The sequence below is a fragment of the Triturus cristatus genome, chromosome 6 (assembly GCF_964204655.1).
Source record: "Triturus cristatus chromosome 6, aTriCri1.1, whole genome shotgun sequence".
NCBI lineage: Eukaryota > Metazoa > Chordata > Amphibia > Caudata > Salamandridae > Triturus > Triturus cristatus.
Genome location: NC_140589.1, coordinates 1,339,514,751 through 1,339,534,124, shown reverse-complemented (window position 1 = coordinate 1,339,534,124; position 19,374 = coordinate 1,339,514,751).

The window sequence follows — 19,374 nt, the reverse complement described above, 5'->3', positions numbered from 1 at the left end:
AATTAAACATTAAAAAATTACCATTTCTGACCATCTGGATAAAGTTCGACAGGTCATGGATCATTGTTTTTCCATCGGAAAATTGATTTTTTGGACTGTAGAAAAATTAATTCAGAATGTCATTTGGATTGTGCATCATGTTGAATAACTACTTTTTAAGGCCTCAATATGACCAAAATTGCCATTTTTACAGACTTTTTCTCCTACTTAGAAGCTTCTATTTTGTACAATTTCAGGCATTAAAATGATTCTAAACACACTTATTTTTTTGTCCCAAAAGTGATAATTCACATGCAATTAGTCATTTACAGTCAAAAAATTAAACATTAAAAAATTACCATTTCTGACCATCTGGAGAAAGTTCGACAGGTCATGGATCATCGTTTATCGGAAAATTGATTTTTTGGACTGTAGAAAAATTGATTCAGAATGTCATTAGGATTGTGCCTCATGTTGAATAACTACTTTTTATAGCCTCAATGTGACCAAAATTGCCATTTTTACAGACTTTTCTTCCTACTCAGAAGCCTCTATTTCGACCAATTTCAGGCATTAAAACGACTGTAAACACACTTATTTTAGTTCCAAAAGTGATAATTCACATGCAATAGTCATTTACAGTCAAAAAATTAAACATTAAAAAATTACCATTTCTGACCATCTGGATAAAGTTCGGCAGGTTACGGACCATTGTTTTTCATCAGAAAATTGGTGTTTTGGACTGTAGAAAAATTGGATTCAAAATGTCATTTGGATTGTGCCTCATGTTGAATAACTACTTTTTAAGGCCTCAATATGACCAAAATTGCCATTTTTACAGACTTTTTGACTCCTACTCAGAAGCTTCTATTTTGTACAATTTCAGGCTGTTAGACCTGACAGCCATTTGGGTGGTCCCTCCTCATCATTATTTATTTTGTCCCACTTCTGCCTCAAACCCTGTTATAATTTTTCCTTTTTGGGAACCACCAGACTTGTTAGTGTTGATGCAGGGTCAGGGAGCCATTTTCCCTACCCCTGGAACTTCTGTCTGAGGGCCTAAGACACAAAATGGTGGCCACCCATTGTCACCTGTGACATAACCAGAACTCACTGGAGGTTTCTAGAACCTTCTGGAACATTCTAGAATCCTGTGATAGTGGGAGGCAGTTTTAGAATGTTAGGAGGCCATCTCAGAGTGGCAGTTGGCAACTGACTGGAGAAGAGAGAGGACAGAGATAGAAGGAGGTCGGAGTAAGGCAGCAGAGGTGGAAACCAGTGCTTGGAGTGGGGTCCAGAAACCCACTCTTGATGCTAGTCCCTACTGACCAAGCCCAGCCTAAAGCCCTGTGTGGGACCAAGACCAGAAGAACCATCTTAAGGATCTGAACATTTGGAACAGGCCTTAAAGAGGAAGAACAGCAAGCTCCTGACCTGTTCGGCGGTGTCCTCCTGGAGTCCTGACGTCGAGAAGCCTGGAGACCTGGGGCCTGAGGTAGAGAAGCGGCGCTGACAGAAAGCAGACGTCGTACCCGGAGCCGTCAGAGGTCGAGTGAGGGTGCCGACGGAGGTCGTGGAGAGGCACCGGAGGTTGAGTAGGGAGTCACCTGAGGTCGAGGTGAGGCGTCGACGGGGGAGTGAAGTCCGCCCACCGGAGTCGCCGGAAACTGAGGTGAAGCGCGCCGGAGGTCGGGAGTGGAGATCGCACTCCGGAGACACCCGGAAGCGGGGAGACCGTGTCCCTGCGACGCCGGAAGGAGACAGAGTCGAGACCGCCCAGCGACATCGAGTCGAGACCGCCCAGCGACATCGAGTCGAGACCGCCCCGCGACATCGAGTCGAGACCGCCCCGCGACATCGAGTCGAGACCGCCCAGCGACATCGAGTCGAGACCGCCCAGCGACATCGAGTCAAGACCGCCCAGCGACATCGAGTCAAGACCGCCCAGCGACATCGAGCCGGACCCGCCCAGCGACATCGAGCCGGACCCGCCCAGCGACATCGAGCCGGAGCCGCCTCACGGCACCGAGTGGAGCCGATCGTCGTGGAAGGGACAGTAAGTGGTAGAGGGGGCGTCTAAGGCCCCGTGGAGCCCTAAAGACCATCCTAGGGGTTAGAGGGGTGTTAGGACCAGCCTGGGAGTGCCAGGGGTGAACCGAGACTGGTACAGTGACCTCCGTAAAGGGCTGTGTAGTTTGGAGGGCCAGATCTTTAGGTTACCCTCGTTCTGCCTCAGCTTAAGCCCCAGCCTTGATCAATCTAGGTGGGACACCCCCATGCCATCCAAATGACCACAAGCTGTGTATGGGCAAAGTAAGACCAAGTGACCTCATGAAAGTGATCTGATCTGTAATTGTCATTGATTGCTTTACCTTAATTATTGAAGGTGCTTTACTTATTGTCTTCCACTAATTTATTCTTGCACTGTATTTATTGTCTGACTGTATTTATTTGCCGTCTGTATTTAATGCATCTCTATTTATTCCTTGCTTAATGATGACCTGAACCTATTTGTTGAAATTCCGAAGTAGTATTGTTTATTTGACCTGATCTTTGGAAGGAAAATCCTATTGTATTGTATATATGATATGAAGCCTGCAACTAAGAGAAAATAAGATAAAGACCTATATATTTTCATCTTGACTTCCATGATTTTTTCGGTGTAGTGTCGTTTTTGGAACGGATGAACGCATGGTTATTGTGAGGGTGTGACGTACGCTTAACACGGTGCCTGACCCCCAACCGCTCGAGCCAAGCTACCACTGTGCTGGGAACCTGGTGACTGCTAACCCGGTTGCCCGGTTTCCAACACAGGCATTAAAATGATTCTAAACACACTTATTTTAGTTCCAAAAGTGATAATTCACATGCAATAGTCATTTACAGTCAAAAAATTAAACATTAAAAAATGACCATCTGGAGCAAGTTCGACCAGTCATGGATCATCGTTTTTCATCGGAAAATTGATTTTTTGGACTGTAGAAAAATTGATTCAGAATGTCATTAGGATTTTGCCTCATGTTGAATAACTACTTTTTAAGGCCTCAAAGTGAACACAATTGCCATTTTTACTGACTTTTTCTCCTACTCTGAAGCGACTATTTTGATCAATTTCAGGCATTAAAACGACTGTAAACACACTTCTTTTAGTTCCAAAAGTGATAATTCACATGCAATAGTCATTTCCACTCAAATGACAAAACATTAAAAAATTTCCATTTCTCACCATCTGGAGAAAGTTCGACAGGTTACGGGCCATCATTTTTCATCAGAAAATTGATTTTTTGGACTGTAGAAAAATTGATTCAAAATGTCATTTGGATTGTGCATCATGTTGAATAACTACTTTTTAAGGCCTCAATGTGACCAAAATTGCCATTTTTACAGACTTTCTGCTACTCAGAAGCTTCTATTTTGTACAATTTCAGGCATTATAATGATTCTAAACACACTTATTTTTTTGTTCCAAAAGTGATAATTCACATGCAATAGTCATTTACAGTCAAAAGACAAAACATTAAAAAATGTCAATTTCTCACCATCTGGGGAAAGTTTGACAGAGCACGGGTGTTGGACTTGGCCCTTCTGGCAGGTTCACCCCTGAACTTTTTGCTTTTATTGGTGACTTGGTGATTTTTGGTTTCTGCGCACTTTCTCTGTGTCCCAGAGTAAAGTGCGTGCGCCCTCTGAGTGCATGTGGTGAGATAGGCCTGCTCTCCCATATGAATGCATGGGGAATGTATGTGTCCCTGGTAGTTCCTAATGCGTGGGGTGTGCAGGGTCGAGTCTGGTATATACAGATTCGTGTGATGAAATGCTGCGCGATGAGGTGTGCGGCGTGCATGTGTCTAGTGTGGAAGTGCCACTTCTAGAAGTGGGCACTTCTGTGTGCAGTGTGAAATGAGTGCCTTGTCTGGCGTTTGGCTGGCTGAGGTCATGTGACGGGCTAGGGAATCCCCAGAGTCAGGAGGAGTCACCCAGTGGTGAATAGGGAGATCAGCAGCTAGATGGGTGGGAGGAGTACACCTGGGTCCTGAATAGGGCTGGGCTTTCCCCACACAATGCTGGCTCCGCCCCCTGTGGTGCGACTGATGACCCTGGCCTGTCCTTTGAATAGGGAGAGGGGCTGAGCAAAACAAAGTGCTCAAGAACCAGTTGCATCTGGTTCGCCCCTCCCCTGCACCTTTGGAAACAAAGGAACCTGTGTATAAAAAGGGGCTGTGTCCCCTTACAAAATGTTCTTGTGCTTAACTTGAAACAACCAGGGGCGTGCTGCTGCTGGGGCCCAGGGGAAGGCTTGCCTCCCTGGGCCCTGCCCAGCCCCTGGATGCCCTGGATACTGGAGGACCTTTTCTTTGCTGGGAACTTTGCTGCTCCATTTCTTTATGCCAGGATGTCTGGGACCTTTTTCTCCCCTTTGACTTTGCCAAAGGCTTGCTACAGCCTTCTGGCACCCTGGGAGCGCTGTGTCGCTTTGTTTTGCCCCGTAGGAGCGCTGGAGCTCCGCAGCGATGCGCTGCCATCTGTGGGATTCCCCAGGGGATTCCCCCAAAATGCTGCCGGAGCGGGTGCCCACCCCGCTTCATCTTTGTTCTGGTTTGCGGGTGCCACCCCGCTTGTTATTTAAGGGAGCAGTTGCCCACCCTGCTTTGGATCCCAATTCGGAGGTAGCCTGCCCCTCATGGCGCCCGTTTGATTTAATGGCCGTGATGCGTCCATGGCGGGAGCCAACCCCGCTTACTTGTGCCATCGCGGGTGCCCACCCCGCATCTGAGCCGTGATGGAGTCACCGCCGCGGCCCGAGCCGCGCATTGGATTCCCTCCGGGCCGCTACCCAGCGCGACCCGGAAGGCAGTGACTCCGTGGGCGGGGCTTCCGGGTCGAGGGAAGCCCCGCGAGAGGAGAGTCCGCGCCGGCGTTAAGTAAGAAGACGGAGAGGACGGGAGCCTACCCCGCCTCCCCGAGTGCCCCTGAAGAGTCCTGGGTCCCAGGAGGGGGCCCGGGTAAAGTAGAAGACGCCACAGAGGGGAGACGCCGCCTCCCAGGCAAACGGTGAGTACGGGCGTCCCCCTCCTCTGCTACGTGCGGAGTTTTCTTTATTACAGAGCCGAGAAGGCTCCAACGAAGGGCACATTATTGTTGAAGGGCTCAGAGGAGCCGTGTTGTCCCCAGTGTAGCTTGTAGAGTCCAGAGGGACTCCAACGGGACCGCCATATGTGTTTTAGGGCCCGAGCGAGGCTCCAGCACCTTGGGGGCATGGTGGTTCTCAGAGCCTAGGTGGCTCCAACGTTTTGAACACAATTTCAAGGGCACAGATGTGCCAGGCCCCTGCTTAAGCGTGGTATTTCGCCCCAACGGGGGCATTATTATTTTAGAGCCAGGGAGCTCCAACGCTGGGGGTATACCTACTTTAAAAAGAGCCTAGAGGGCTCCAAGGATTGGCGCAGTTTGTTTTGAAGGGCTAATGAGAGCCCCTGCCGCTATTTGCCTACCACAGCTGCGCAGCACTTAGTGCCAGCTGCAGCGTTTAGGCCCTGCTTGTCCCCAGCTGCCCAGCAAGTAGTGGGCAGCTGCTACGTTTAGGTTCTGGTGCGACCTGGACCCTAATGTGATTGAGGTGTTATTGTGATTCATGCTAATGTGATTGGGTGTTAGGAAATGTACTGTGTAGTATGTTTTGCGCACCCTGTGTTCATGCTTTGGTGCTAGGAAATGTACTGTGTATAGCATGTTTTACGCACCCTGTGCTTTATACCTCTAAATGTGGTTATTTCTGCCTAGGAGGTTGTTTTACCTTTTTAGGTTGATGGTAGGGAGAATGTACTTCCCTGTGTTATGTACGCCCCTAGAGTAGGTATACTTAGGTGGTTAGGTCTAATGCATTAGACCAAGGAGAAATTGCATAATGTGTTTATGCCCCTGTGATGGACACAGGATAGGTTTTATACCTGATGCTAGTGTGATGACGCGGAGGTCATTATTGCGCCAGTAGTTACTGGTTGTGTTCTACAGTGCTAATTTGTGTTATGTTCTACATGTACACTTGGTGATTTGTGCCAATTCCTGACAGTGGTCCATGCGGCCCTGTCCCCCCCGTACATATAATCCCTTGTAAATTCTGCCCGTGCCTGTTGGCACATTGTAGAGTGTGTGTTCTTATCTAATGTGTTTTGGTATAATACAAAGGCTATTTTGATATAATACCTTGTGTGGAGTTTCCTTTGTGGTGGGCCTTGGGTGTTGTTGCTGGGTGCGCGCGCAAACGCTTTACACATTGCCTCCGGGATAAGCCTGACTGCTCGTGCCAAGCTACCAAGGGGGTGAGCAGGGGTTATCTTTGGCGTGTAACTCCCCAGCCCTGACTAGAGTGGTGGTTTCTGCCTGGCTTTGGCGCAAGCCCTAGCCAACCAGAAATCCCATTTCTAACAACGGGTCATCGTTTTTCATCAGAAATTTTTTTTTTTGGACTGTAGAAAAATTGATTCAAAATGTCATTTGGATTGCTCCTCATGTTGAATAACTACTTTTTAAAGCCTCAATGTGAACAAAATTGCCATTTTTAGACATTTTCTCCTACTCTGAAGCTACTATTTCGACAAATTTCAGGCATGAAAATGACTCAATACACTCACTTTAGTTAAAAAAGTGATAATTCACATGCAGTAGTCATTTCCAGTCAAAAGACAAAACATTAAAAAATTTCCATTTCTTACCATCTGGAGAAAGTTCGACAGCTTACGGGCCATCGTTTTTCATCAGAAAATTGATTTTATGGACTGTAGAAAAATTGATTCAAAATGTCATTTGGATTGTGCCTCATGTTGAATAACTACTTTTTAAGGCCTCAATGTGACCAAAATTGCCATTTTTACTGACTTTTTCTCCTACTCAGAAACTTCTATTTTGTACAATTTCAGGCATCAAAATGATTTTAAACACACTTATTTTAGTTCCAAAAGTGATAATTCACATGCAATAGTCATTTACAGTCAAAAAATTAAACATTAATAAATTTCCATTTCTGACGATCGGGAGAAAGTTTGACAAAGCACGGGTCATTGTTTTTCATCAGAAAATGTATTTTTTGGACTGTAGAAAAATTGGATTCAAAATGTCATTAGGATTGTGCCTCTTGTTGAATAACTACTTTTTAAGGCCTCAATGTGACAAAAATTGCCATTTTTACAGACTTTTTCTCCTACTCAGAAGCCTCTATTTCGACCAATTTCAGGCATTTAACCCCTTGTGTGCCCCGCCCTTTCCCCGCCCTGTGCCGGCCGTTACATTAGCGGGCGGGGTTTATGACGAGCTGGACTCGTCATGGGCACACAAGGGGTTAAAATGACTGTAAACACACTCACTTTAGTTAAAAAACTGATAATTCACATGCAATAGTCATTTACAGTCAAAAAATTAAACATTAAAAAATTACTATTTCTGACCATCGGGAGAAAGTTTGACAGTTAACGGGTCATAGTTTTTCATCAGAAAATTGATTTTTTGGACTGTCGAAAAATTGATTCAAAATGTCATTTGGATTGTGCCTCATGTTGAATAACTACTTTTTAAGGCCTCAATGTGACCAAAATTGCCATTTTTACAGACTTTTTCTCCTACTCAGAAGCTTCTATTTTGTACAATTTCAGGCATTAAAATGATTCTAAACACACTTATTTTTTTGTTCCAAAAGTGATAATTCACATGCAATAGTCATTAAAAAATTACCATTTCTGACTATCTGGAGAAAGTTCGACAGGTCTTGGATCATCGTTTTTCATCAGAAAATTGATTTATTGGACTGTTGATAAAATGATTCCAAATGTCATTTCGATTGCGCCTCATGTTGAATAACTACTTTTTAAAGCCTCAATGTGAACAAAATTGCCATTTGTAGACTTTCTCCTATTCTGAAGCTACTATTTCGACCAATTTCAGGCATGAAAATGACTCTAAACACACTTATTTTAATTGCAAAAGTGATAATTCACATGCAATAGTCATTTACAGTCAAAAAACTAAACATTAAAAAACTTACCGTTTCTGACCACCTGGAGAAAGTTCGACAGGTCACGGATCATCGTTTTTGATCAGAAAATTGATTTTTTGAACTGTAGAAAAATGATTCAAAATATCATTTGGATTGTGCCTCATGTTGAATAACTACTTTTTAAGGCCTCAATGTGACCAAAATTGCCATTTTTAATGATTTTTCTCCTACTCAGAAGCTTCTATTTCGACCAATTTCAGGCATGAAAATGACTCTCAATACACTCACTTTAGTTAAAAGAAAGATAATTCACATTCAATTGTCATTTCCACTCAAAAGACAAAACATTAAAAAATTACCATTTCTGACCATCTGGAGAAAGTTTGACAGGTCACGGGTTATAGTTTTTAATCAGAAAATTGATTTTTTTGGACTGCAGAAAAATTGATTCAGAATGTCATGAGGATTGCGCCTCATGTTGAATAACTACTTTTTAAGGCCTCAATGTGACCAAATTTGCCATTTTTACTGACTTTTTCTCCTACTCAGAAGCCTCTATTTCGACCAATTTCAAGCATTAAAATGATTGTAAACACAATTATTTTAGTTCCAAAAGTGATAATTCACATGCAATAGTCATTTACAGTCAAAAAATTAAACATTAATAAATTTCCATTTCTTATCATCTGGAGAAAGTTAGACAGGTCACGGGTCATCGTTTTTCATCAGAAAAATGATTTTTTGGACTGTAGAAAAATTTATTTAGAATGTCATTAGGATTGTGCCTCATGTTGAATAACTACTTTTTAAGGCCTCAATGTGACCAAAATTGCCATTTTTACAGACTTTTTCTCCGATTCAGAGGCCTCTATTTCGACCAATTTCAGGCATTAAAATGACTCTCAATACACTCACTTTAGTTAAAAAAGTGATAATTCACATGCAATAGTCATTTACAGTCAAAAAATTAAACATTAATAAATTTCCATTTCTGACGATCGGGAGAAAGTTTGACAAAGCACGGGTCATTGTTTTTCATCAGAAAATGTATTTTTTGGACTGTAGAAAAATTGGATTCAAAATGTCATTTGGATTGTGCCTCATGTTGAATAACTACTTTTTATAGCCTCAATGTGACCAAAATTGCCATTTTTACAGACGTTTTCTCCTACTCAGAAGCTTCTATTTCGACCGATTTCAGGCATTAAACTGACTCTAAACACACTTATTTTAGTTCCAAAAGTGATAATTCACATGCAATAGTCATTTACAGTCAAAAAATTAAACATTAAAAAAACTTACAATTTCTGACCATCTGGAGAAAGTTCGACAGGTCACGGGTCATAGTTTTTCATCAGAAAATTGATTTTTTGGACTGTAGAAAAATGGATTCAAAATGTCATTTGGATTGCGCCTCATGTTGAATAACTACTTTTTAAAGCCTCAATGTGTACAAAATTGCCACTTTTAGACTTTCTCCTACTCTGAAGCTACTATTTCGACCAATTTCAGGCATGAAAATGACTCTCAATACACTCACTTTAGTTAAAAAAGTGATAATTCACATGCAGTAGTCATTTCCACTCAAAAGATAAAACATTAAAAAATTTCCATTTCTTACCATCTGGAGAAAGTTCGACAGGTCACGGGTCATCGTTTTTCATCAGAAAAATGATTTTTTGGACTGTAGAAAAATTGATTTAGAATGTCATTAGGATTGTGCCTCATGTTGAATAACTACTTTTTAAGGCCTCAATGTGACCAAAATTGCCATATTTACAGACTTTTTCTGCTACTCAGAAGCTTCTATTTCGACCAATTTCCGGCATTAAACTGACTCTAAACACACTTATTTTAGTTCCAAAAGTGATAATTCACATGCAATAGTCATTTACAGTCAAAAAATTAAACATTAAAAAATTTCCATTTCTGACGATCGGGAGAAAGTTTGACAAAGCACGGGTCATTGTTTTTCATCAGAAAATGTATTTTTTTGGACTGTAGAAAAATTGATTCAAAATGTCATATGGATTGTGCCTCATGTTGAATAACTACTTTTTAAAGCCTCAATGTGAACAAAATTGCCATTTTTAGACTTTCTCCTACTCTGAAGCTACTATTTCAACCAATTTCAGGCATGAAAATGACTCTCAATACACTCACTTTAGTTAAAAAAGCGATAATTCACATGCAATAGTCATTTACAGTTCAAAAATTAAACATTAAAAAATTACCGTTTCTGACCATCTGGAGAAAGTTCGACAGGTCACGGGTCATAGTTCATCAGAAAGTTGATTTTTTGGACTGTAGAAAAATTGATTCTGAATGTCATTAGGATTGTGCCTCATGTTGAATAACTACTTTTTAAGGCCTCAATGTGACACAAATTGCCCTTTTTACAGACTTTTTCTCCTACTCAGAAGCCTCTATTTCGACCAATTTCAGGCATTAAAATGACTCTCAATACCCTCACTTTAGTTTAAAAAAGTGATAATTCACATGCAATAGTCATTTCCACTCAAAAGACAAAACATAAAAAAATTTCCATTTCTCACCATCTGGAGAAAGTTTGACAGAGCACGGGTCATCGTTTTTCATCAGAAAATTGATCTTTTTTGGACTGTAGAAAAATTGATTCAGAATGTCATTAGGATTGTGCCTCATGTTGAATAACTAATTTTTAAGGCCTCAATGTGACCAAATTTGCCATTTTTACTGACTTTTTCTCCTACTCAGAAGCCTCTATTTCGACCAATTTCAGGCATTAAAATGATTGTAAACACACTTATTTTAGTTCCAAAAGTGATAATTCACATGCAATAGTCATTAAAAAATTACCATTTCTGACCATCTGGAGAAAGTTTGACAGGTCATGGATCATCGTTTTTCATCAGAAAATTGATTTTTTGGACTGTAGAAAAATTGATTCAGAATGTCATTAGGATTGTGCCTCATATGTTGAATAACTACTTTTTAAGGCCTCAATGTGACCAAAATTGCCATTTTTACTAACTTTTTCTCCTACTCAGAAGCCTCTCTTTCGACCAATTTCAGGCATTAAAATGCCTGTACACACATATTTTAGTTCCAAAAGTGATAATTCACATGCAATAGTCATTTACAGTCAAAAAATTAAACATTAAAAAATTACTATCTGACCATCTGGAGAAAGTTCGACAGGTCACGGGTCATCGTTTTTCCATCAGAAAATTGATCATTTGGACTGTAGAAAAATTGATTCAGAATGTCATTAGGATTGTGCCTCATGTTGAATAACTACTTTTTTTTTAAGTTTGAGTTTATTGAAGAAATAAAGAAGGGAAGGAAAGGGGAGGGGAAAGGGGTATAATCATCATGATAAGCAAGTACAAAGAATAAGCAGTTCAATAAAAACTCTCATTAAAAGCAAATATAACAAGCATGATGTCAACATGAACAGAACCTACGTAGAAGAATGAGAAAACACCATATAATATAGTAGAACGTAATAGCATAGCAAAAGGGCAATAAATAAAACAAGAAAATCATGGTGGCTTACGTACCTCAGCTGTGTCAGGGTCTGGAGTAGCGTGCGCTGGAGCAAAAGAGGAAAGATAGGATACCAAAGGGAGCCAAATCAGGTCGCGTTTAATTGCTAGGGAAACGGGAGATACGTAATTAGTATCTAGGTGATGATGGAAGCAAACTGCATTCCACCAAGAGTGATAGGAGACATTTGCAGCTGGTTTCCAATTAGAAGTAATGGTATGGGAAGCCACAGCAACTAGAAGGTCAAGTAATAAATAATGGGAAGGAGACTGCAGGAGTGTCGGTGATAGGGAACCTAGAAAAACTAGTGAAGGGGAAAAGGGAATTTGAAGTCGGAATATCTTTTGTATTTGGGTCCAAACCAGGTGCCAGAACTTGGAAATAGGAGGGCATTCAAACAGCATGTGTTTGAGATCAGCAACGGGGCATGAGCAGGACCAACAAATAGGGGATGTGTCAGGAGAAAAACGGGATAAAGCATGTGGAGTACATAAAGTTCTGTTATAAATAAAATATAAGGTTTCGGTAGTATTAGCAGCTCTAGAGGTTTTATGAAGCTTGGCCCAAATTTTGTCCCAAAAAGGTATTGGCCAATCCTGAGAAAAATCCAATTCCCATGCAATCTCGATTTTAGATTTTAGTCTATCAGTGGAATATCTGAAAGAGTTATAAATAGCAGATGCTGAGGGAGACGTCTCCAATAATAAAGAAGTAGCTTTGCGGTCCGGCAGAATATCAGTGGACGGTGCCAAGGAGCGAAGATATAAGGTCAGGACTGGGAGAAGGGCATGGTATTGCGATTGAGCAGAAGGCGGCAGTGAGAAAGAGGATTGGAGATCTTGGAAGGAGAGAGGAGTATCTTGGGAAATTAATTGAGAGATCCAACATAATCCTCGAGAATGCCATGTCTTCCAAAATATGGTGAGATTACGAATTTTGAAAAAAGAATTGTGCCATATCGGTTGTTCGTGAGTGGTACGGAGAGAGGGATAAGATGATACTATGTAAGGGAGAAGGAGAGTACGTGAGTGAGAGATAACAGGTGTGCGAAAGCGAACTAAAGAAGACGTGAAGGATAAGAATTCACGAAAAGTAAAGGGGGACATAAAGGAAGATTCCATACTTAACCAGACGGGGGGTAGTACGGAAGATCAGAAGAGAACCAACGGGACGATTGTTTCAAAGAGAAAGCTCGATGATATTCTCTGAAGTCCGGAAAGCGTACACCAGACTGGGCCTTATCCTTGCGTAATGAAACCAAAGCTATTCGAGACCGTTTGCCATTCCATAGGAATTTCAGCAACAAGGAATCAATCCGTTTAAAGAAGGAAATTGGAATGTGTACTGGAAGCATGGAAATGGTATAGAGAAGAAGAGGGGATAACATTTTTATAGAATTTAGCTGACCCCACCAGGACAGAAAGAGCGGGTTCCAACGTTGAATAGCCGTGTCAATTTTCTTGAAGACATAATCAAAATTAAATTTGAGCGTATCAGACAAGAGAGGAGTAAACCAAACACCCAGATACTTGATCTTAGATGGTTGCCATGAGAAACCCGTTTGGGGAAAAAAGATGCTTTTGACAAATAGGGTTTAAAGGTAGAATCTCGCACTTATCAGCATTTAGGCGATAACCAGAAACCGCAGAGAAGGAAGACACCTGTTGGAGAAAAGAGGGAATAGAGGAAACAGGATCAGAGCAGTAAAAAAGAATATCATCAGCATAAACCGAGAGTTTAACCTGACGCGAACCAAATTTAAAACCAGAAATACTGTTATCCAGACGAATTTTGGTAAGAAAGGGTTCCAAGGCTATAACAAAAAGTAGGGGGGAAAGAGGACAGCCTTGTCGCACTCCCCTGTGCAACGAGAAATAATCCGAGGTCATCCCGTAGACAAAAATGGAAGCTTGGGGATTAGAATAGAGTAAAGAGATAATAGAGATGAATTTGGAAGAAAAGCCGATCCAACGTAAGGCCTGAAACATAAAATCCCACCCAATCCTGTCAAAGGCTTTTTCCGCGTCTAAAGAAATAGCCGTGAAGGGAAGCGTCAGAGAGGAAGCCTTGCTAAGTATATTAAGAAAAACACGGGAATTATCAGATGAGAGATGGCCCTTGACAAAGCCTGATTGTTCAGGGCTAATGAGATCGGGTAAAAGGGGATCCAAAAGGGGATCTATGCGCAATGCCAAAATTTTAGCCAGAATTTTATAATCCGTGTTGACCAGGGAAATTGGTCTATAATTTTTGCATAACGAGTGGTCCTTATCTTCTTTGGGAATTAAACAAATTAAAGCCTGTTGGAATGAGCCGCTAGAGGAACCCGCTGCAAGGAAGGATTGGAATAATAATAACAGACTTACCGTGCCGCAATTTAGAAACAGCATGGGAAATTTCAGAAAGCGAAATGTCACGGTCTAAGGCAGCAAAATCAACGTGAGAAGCCGGGGGAGAGGGAAGCGAATGAAAATATGAAAGAAGATCCGTAGTCTCCGGGATAAGCTCGGGGGTATAGAGATGGTCATAGAATTTAACAAACTCAGAAAGAATGTCTATCTTTAAAATAAGAGGTCCCAGTGGAAGTCTTAATGGACTTAATCTTTGTACGCTCCTTTCTTATCTTTAAGTAATTGGCCAAAAGTTTCCCCATTTTGTTCTTACCCCATAATACCTGGAATTACATTTTAGCAAAAGGTTAGAAGCAGCATCAGTTGTAAATTTATTAAAGGAAATTTTCGCATCGATAAGCTTTTTAAGAGAAATCTCAGATTTAAAAGCATGATAATCAAGTTCTAAATTCTTAATAGTAGCTAAAATGTGGTCGGACTTGGCTTCTCGAAGCTTCTTTCGTCGAGCTACAAAATTGATAATAAAACTCCTAGAGGCTGCTTTAAAAGAATCCCAAACAGTAACAAAAGAGGAACCAGGGGTATGATTGAGAAGAAAAAATTCAGTGGCAAAGGCAGTAAATTCAGAACAAAAAGTAGGTTCCAAAAGCAAAACATTGTTGAAGCGCCATCTGCCCGAGTGAGGGGAAAAAGGAAGTAAGTCAAGGTCCACGTGAAGCGGAGCATGGTCCGAGATTAGGATGGAACCAATGTCAGAGCGTATAGCATGCTGGGAAAGGGATTTACTAAGGAAGATATGATCAATACAGGATTGTGATTGATGTGGAGGGGAGTAAAAACTGTATTCTCTAAGATCAGGATTACACAATCTCCAGATATCCACCAAAGCATTGTTTTGAAGGGTGTTAACAAATTGAGAATGCATCCTAGATGGGACAAATTTAACATTGGAGTGACGATCGAGGAAGGGATCAACAACTTGGTTACAATCTCCCCCAAGAAGTATGTAGTCACCAGAAAGGGAGAACAGCTTAGATGAAATAGAGGGCCGAAATAATCTATCAATCCCAGTTGGGGCATACACATTAAAAAGAGTGATAGGAATATTATCTATAAGCAGTGTAACAATAACCCATCGACCATCAACATCACATTCATGAGAAATTGAGGAAACATTTAACTTTTTATGTAATAAAATCACAACACCATTTTTCTTGGATACTGTAGGAGAGCAAAAACATGACCCACCCAACAACGCTTAAGTTTCAGAGCCTCCGTTTCAGAGAGATGAGTCTCCTGAAGGAGGGCAACATCAGAATTAAGTCTCGCCAAATGTGATAAAACCCTTTGCCTTTTAATGGGATTGTTTAAACCTTTAACGTTCCACGATGTAACACGGAATGGAACAGCAAAGAAAAACAATTAACAGCAACATGCGTATTAGTACAATGAAAATAACTGGAGAAAACTGAGAGAATTGTAACGAATTGATGAAGGAGAGGGGACAGAAGGAAAAAAGCAAAGAGGAGGAAAAGGAAAGGAGAAGAAGGAAGCAACCACTATAGATATAATACTGAATCCAAGGAAAGGAAGGAACAAGAAGGGGAAAAAGGGAGGAGAAAGAAAGTGAAAGAAGAGAGGAAAAAGAAAATGGTAAGGGATCAAAAGTAGAAAAAAGCACAGAAACAAAAACCAACAAGAAGACAGTACACGTTCGAAACGAACGACTGAAGAGCATACTTACAAAACGAAAAACTCAAGAGCGAGGATGGGGTGATGGCGCCAGGAGACAGCGGCGACGACATCCAGAGCAGACAACAAACCTCAAATACCATGGATTCAAAAACGCATCATATAGAGAGTAGCATGACACATCAAGGTGGGAGGGAGGAAGGAGATGCCTGTAGAAACAAGAGAGATATACAATTGAAGGGAAAAACGTGTCACAGGGAAACAGGAAAAAACAAAACTACAACTGAACTACAGAGGGGATACATGAGAAGGAAACAGCCATTGGAGGAAGGGACAGCAAGGGAGACACAACATCAGCAAAACTGTAGAGACAAAAGAAACATGACACAACGTATTCCAAGAAAAAAGTAACAGGTGTCTCAACCAGGTCTGGATACATCCATAACATCTGGGCCTTGCCGTTGGAGAAACGCCTGCAAGGCTGCAGGATCCTCATACGTGATTGTTCTGTCTTTATATGTGACCTTGAAGAGACACGGATGTAGTAGTCCATATCTAGCATTCAGGGCCCGTAATTGAGGTCGCATGTCCAAGAACTTCTTCCTTCGATCTGCAGTAGCCTTGGAGACATCTTGTGAAAGATAGAGGCGATGACCTTCCCATATGATTTGCTTCTTGAGTTTGGCAGCTGAAAGGACCTGTAGGAGGTCAGTGGATTGCAGGAATAACATAATGACGCCTCTAGGCTTACTAGCGACCTTCGGGCCAAGGCGGTGAGCCCTTTGGATGTTAACGGAAGCGAAGGCCGGAGCATCTAAGATCTTGGCAAGAAAGGATTGGAAGAAGACTGTGGGATTTGACCCCTCTGTAAGTTCTGGAAGACCATGTAGGTGTAGATTGTTCCTACGATTCCTATTTTCCAAATCCTCCGTCTGACGCTTAAGTAGAAGAATCTCCGCCTCCATTGACAGAATATGGGAACAAGAGGATTGCAAAGAGTCAGTGGAAGTCTCCAAAGTTGGAACACGTGACTCCAGAGATGACCATTTTTCCTGCATAGCCTGCATGTTCTTTGTGGTAGCTTCCATAAAGGGTTTGAACGCACGAAGTTCCTCCAAAATGAGATCCATGGAAGTGGATGAGGAGTTACTCTCTGGAGATGGTGGGTCCTTCTTCAGGCGCTTAGAGGAAGCTAGAGATGACGGTAGTTTCCCTTTGTTACGCGCTTTTGGGATGGCTCCTCTTATGAAATCTGACTTCGGTGCCGTGGCGTCTACCATGACCTGAGGAGGAGAATCCGAATTTGAGTCCGCAGGTAGATGAGAAGAAGCCAGCTTTAAATTCCGGAGTTTGCCCATGAAGAAGCAAAGAGTCAGTTGAACGAAAGCAATAGGTCAATGATAAAAATACCGGAAACCTGAGTCCGACGAAAACAGGCAGACGCGGAAGACGGGCTGAAGACACCACAAGGCGAAGCGATGCTGAGTCGAAGCAAAAGCAAGCATGGTCAAGCAGAAGTAGAGTAACATAACAAAAATAAGAGAGGAACGTAGTTGTGACCCTGTAAGATAATTCCCCTCCAAGGCACCTGAATGTGAGAGCTCTCCTCAAAAATGATGTGTACACTTTACAGAATCGACGCTTTACTGTCTCAGGAAGCGGCAAACGAAGATTCCTGAAGATGCGCATTACTCAGCGGGACAATCCTCTGGTAGCTACAAATCAAGAAGTCTGTGAGCGCAGAATCATCCCATCTGTTTCAGGAGCCTCACTCCGACGTCGCTATAATAACGGGCGTTAGCCGGGCCCCTTCAGCATTGTAATAATTATGTATCAAAAATTACAGGAACACAGGACATCCTGTTAGGAATACAACTGCCATATGCAATGGAATAACGATGGCAATTATATACAGTGCAAAGTCTAAAGGAAGAGACAGGTGCAGTTCGTATGGCTGAATGAGTATATAAGGGGCATTTCAGACATTTACAAGTAAAGGAAAATCCATACGATGAGAATTTCCATGTTGTGGAGTCAGGCGTCACTCCCAGATGGGCAAACAAAGCATTACGACCCTGCAGGTGATTCGGAAGACTCTACGACCACCGCGTTGAGAAGAGCAACGGCTTTGACAGGAAAGGTATTCAAAATGGCGGACGCGGGCGTGTGACAGCCGCGCATCGACTTACAAGATGAGTAGAGTCGCCGACGAGCCGCCAACCAGCACAAAACGCGGTTCCCTCGATGCCGCAGGCATTTAGAAGGTCAATTCTCCCAGGGTGTAGGTCATTATTTGTAGAAAGAGTGGCGCCACGCCGGTTCCGCTCCCGTAAGCGCCGGAGAGCTACGGAGCAGCCACCATCTTTGTCAGGCGCTAGCCACGCCCCCGAATGACTACTTTTTAAGGCCTCAATGTGACCAAAATTGCCATTTTTACAGACTTTTTCTCCTACTCAGAAGCCTCTATTTCGACCAATTTCAGGCATTAAAATGACTCTAAACACACTTATTTTAGTTCCAAAAGTGATAATTCACCTGCAATAGTCATTTACAGTCAAAAAATTAAACATTAAAAAATTACCATTTCTGACCATCTGGAGAAAGTTCGACAGGTCACGGGTCATCGTTTTTCATCAGAAAATTGATTTTTTGGACTGAAGAAAAATTGATTCAAAATTTCTTTTGTATTGTGCCTCATGTTAACTACTTTTTAAAGCCTCAATGTGACCAAAATTGCCATGTTTACAGACTTTCTCTCCCTCTCAGAAACTTTGATTTCGACCAATTTCAGGCATTAAAATGACTCTAAACACACTTATTTTAGTTCAAAATGTGATAATTCACATGCAATAGTCATTTACAGTCAAAAAATTAAATATTAAAAAATTACCATTTCTGACGATCTGGGAAAAGTTCGACTGGTCACGGGTCATCATTTTTCAACAGAAAATTGATTTTTTGGACAGTAAAAAAATTGATTCAAAGTGTCATTTGGATTGTGCCTCATGTTGAATAACTCTTTTTTAAAGCCTCAATGTGACCAAAATTGCCATTTCTACAGACTTTTTCTCCTACTCAGAAGCTTCCATTTTGACCAATTTCAGGCATTAAAATGACTAACAAAAACACATGAGCTCCACACTGTGTGGAGGAGGGAACAAGAGGCGCGGGGTTTTAGGAGCTAGCAGCCTCCAACTATGAATGTTTAACCACAAAAGAGCTGCTCCTAAAGTGATAACCACTATAAGGTTTGAGTTATATTGTGAGTGAAGACATCTCACAAAAAGTAACGGACTGGTCTCACACACCACCTGGTGTCATGCTTCATCATTGACCCGTCCTCGCACTCTAAAACCTTGGTTTGATACAGGGATGCACTTCTAAACTAAGTGGGGGCCCGTGTATAAGTGAGTGATATTAAAAATCATTATAGTTATCCTCATTGTGTTTTTTTGAATGTGAGAGGTAACTATTTGATGTTTTAAAAGCAGGGACGGTATGTGGGAGAATTAGTGTCCCCTAACCGTTGTGTTTAGAGGTCGACATGTTTCTGCCGTCTTGGCCCAGGAGGGTCTAGGGCATTCATCAGGACCTAAATATGTAAATGGGGGCTCCGTTCTTACCAAAAGTGGCAAGAGTGTACCACTGTGTGGGCGTGATCAGTGTCACACTCCACAATTGGATGGCTCCTAGATTCAAGCCTGTAAAAGAAAGTGTAAAGAGAGAATAAAAATATATATAACAACAGACCGTAGTAGTGGCAAATAACTGAACTCAATACATGCACTGATCCAGTTTCTGTGCGAGTGACTACTCATGTGACATGTGCCACTCAAT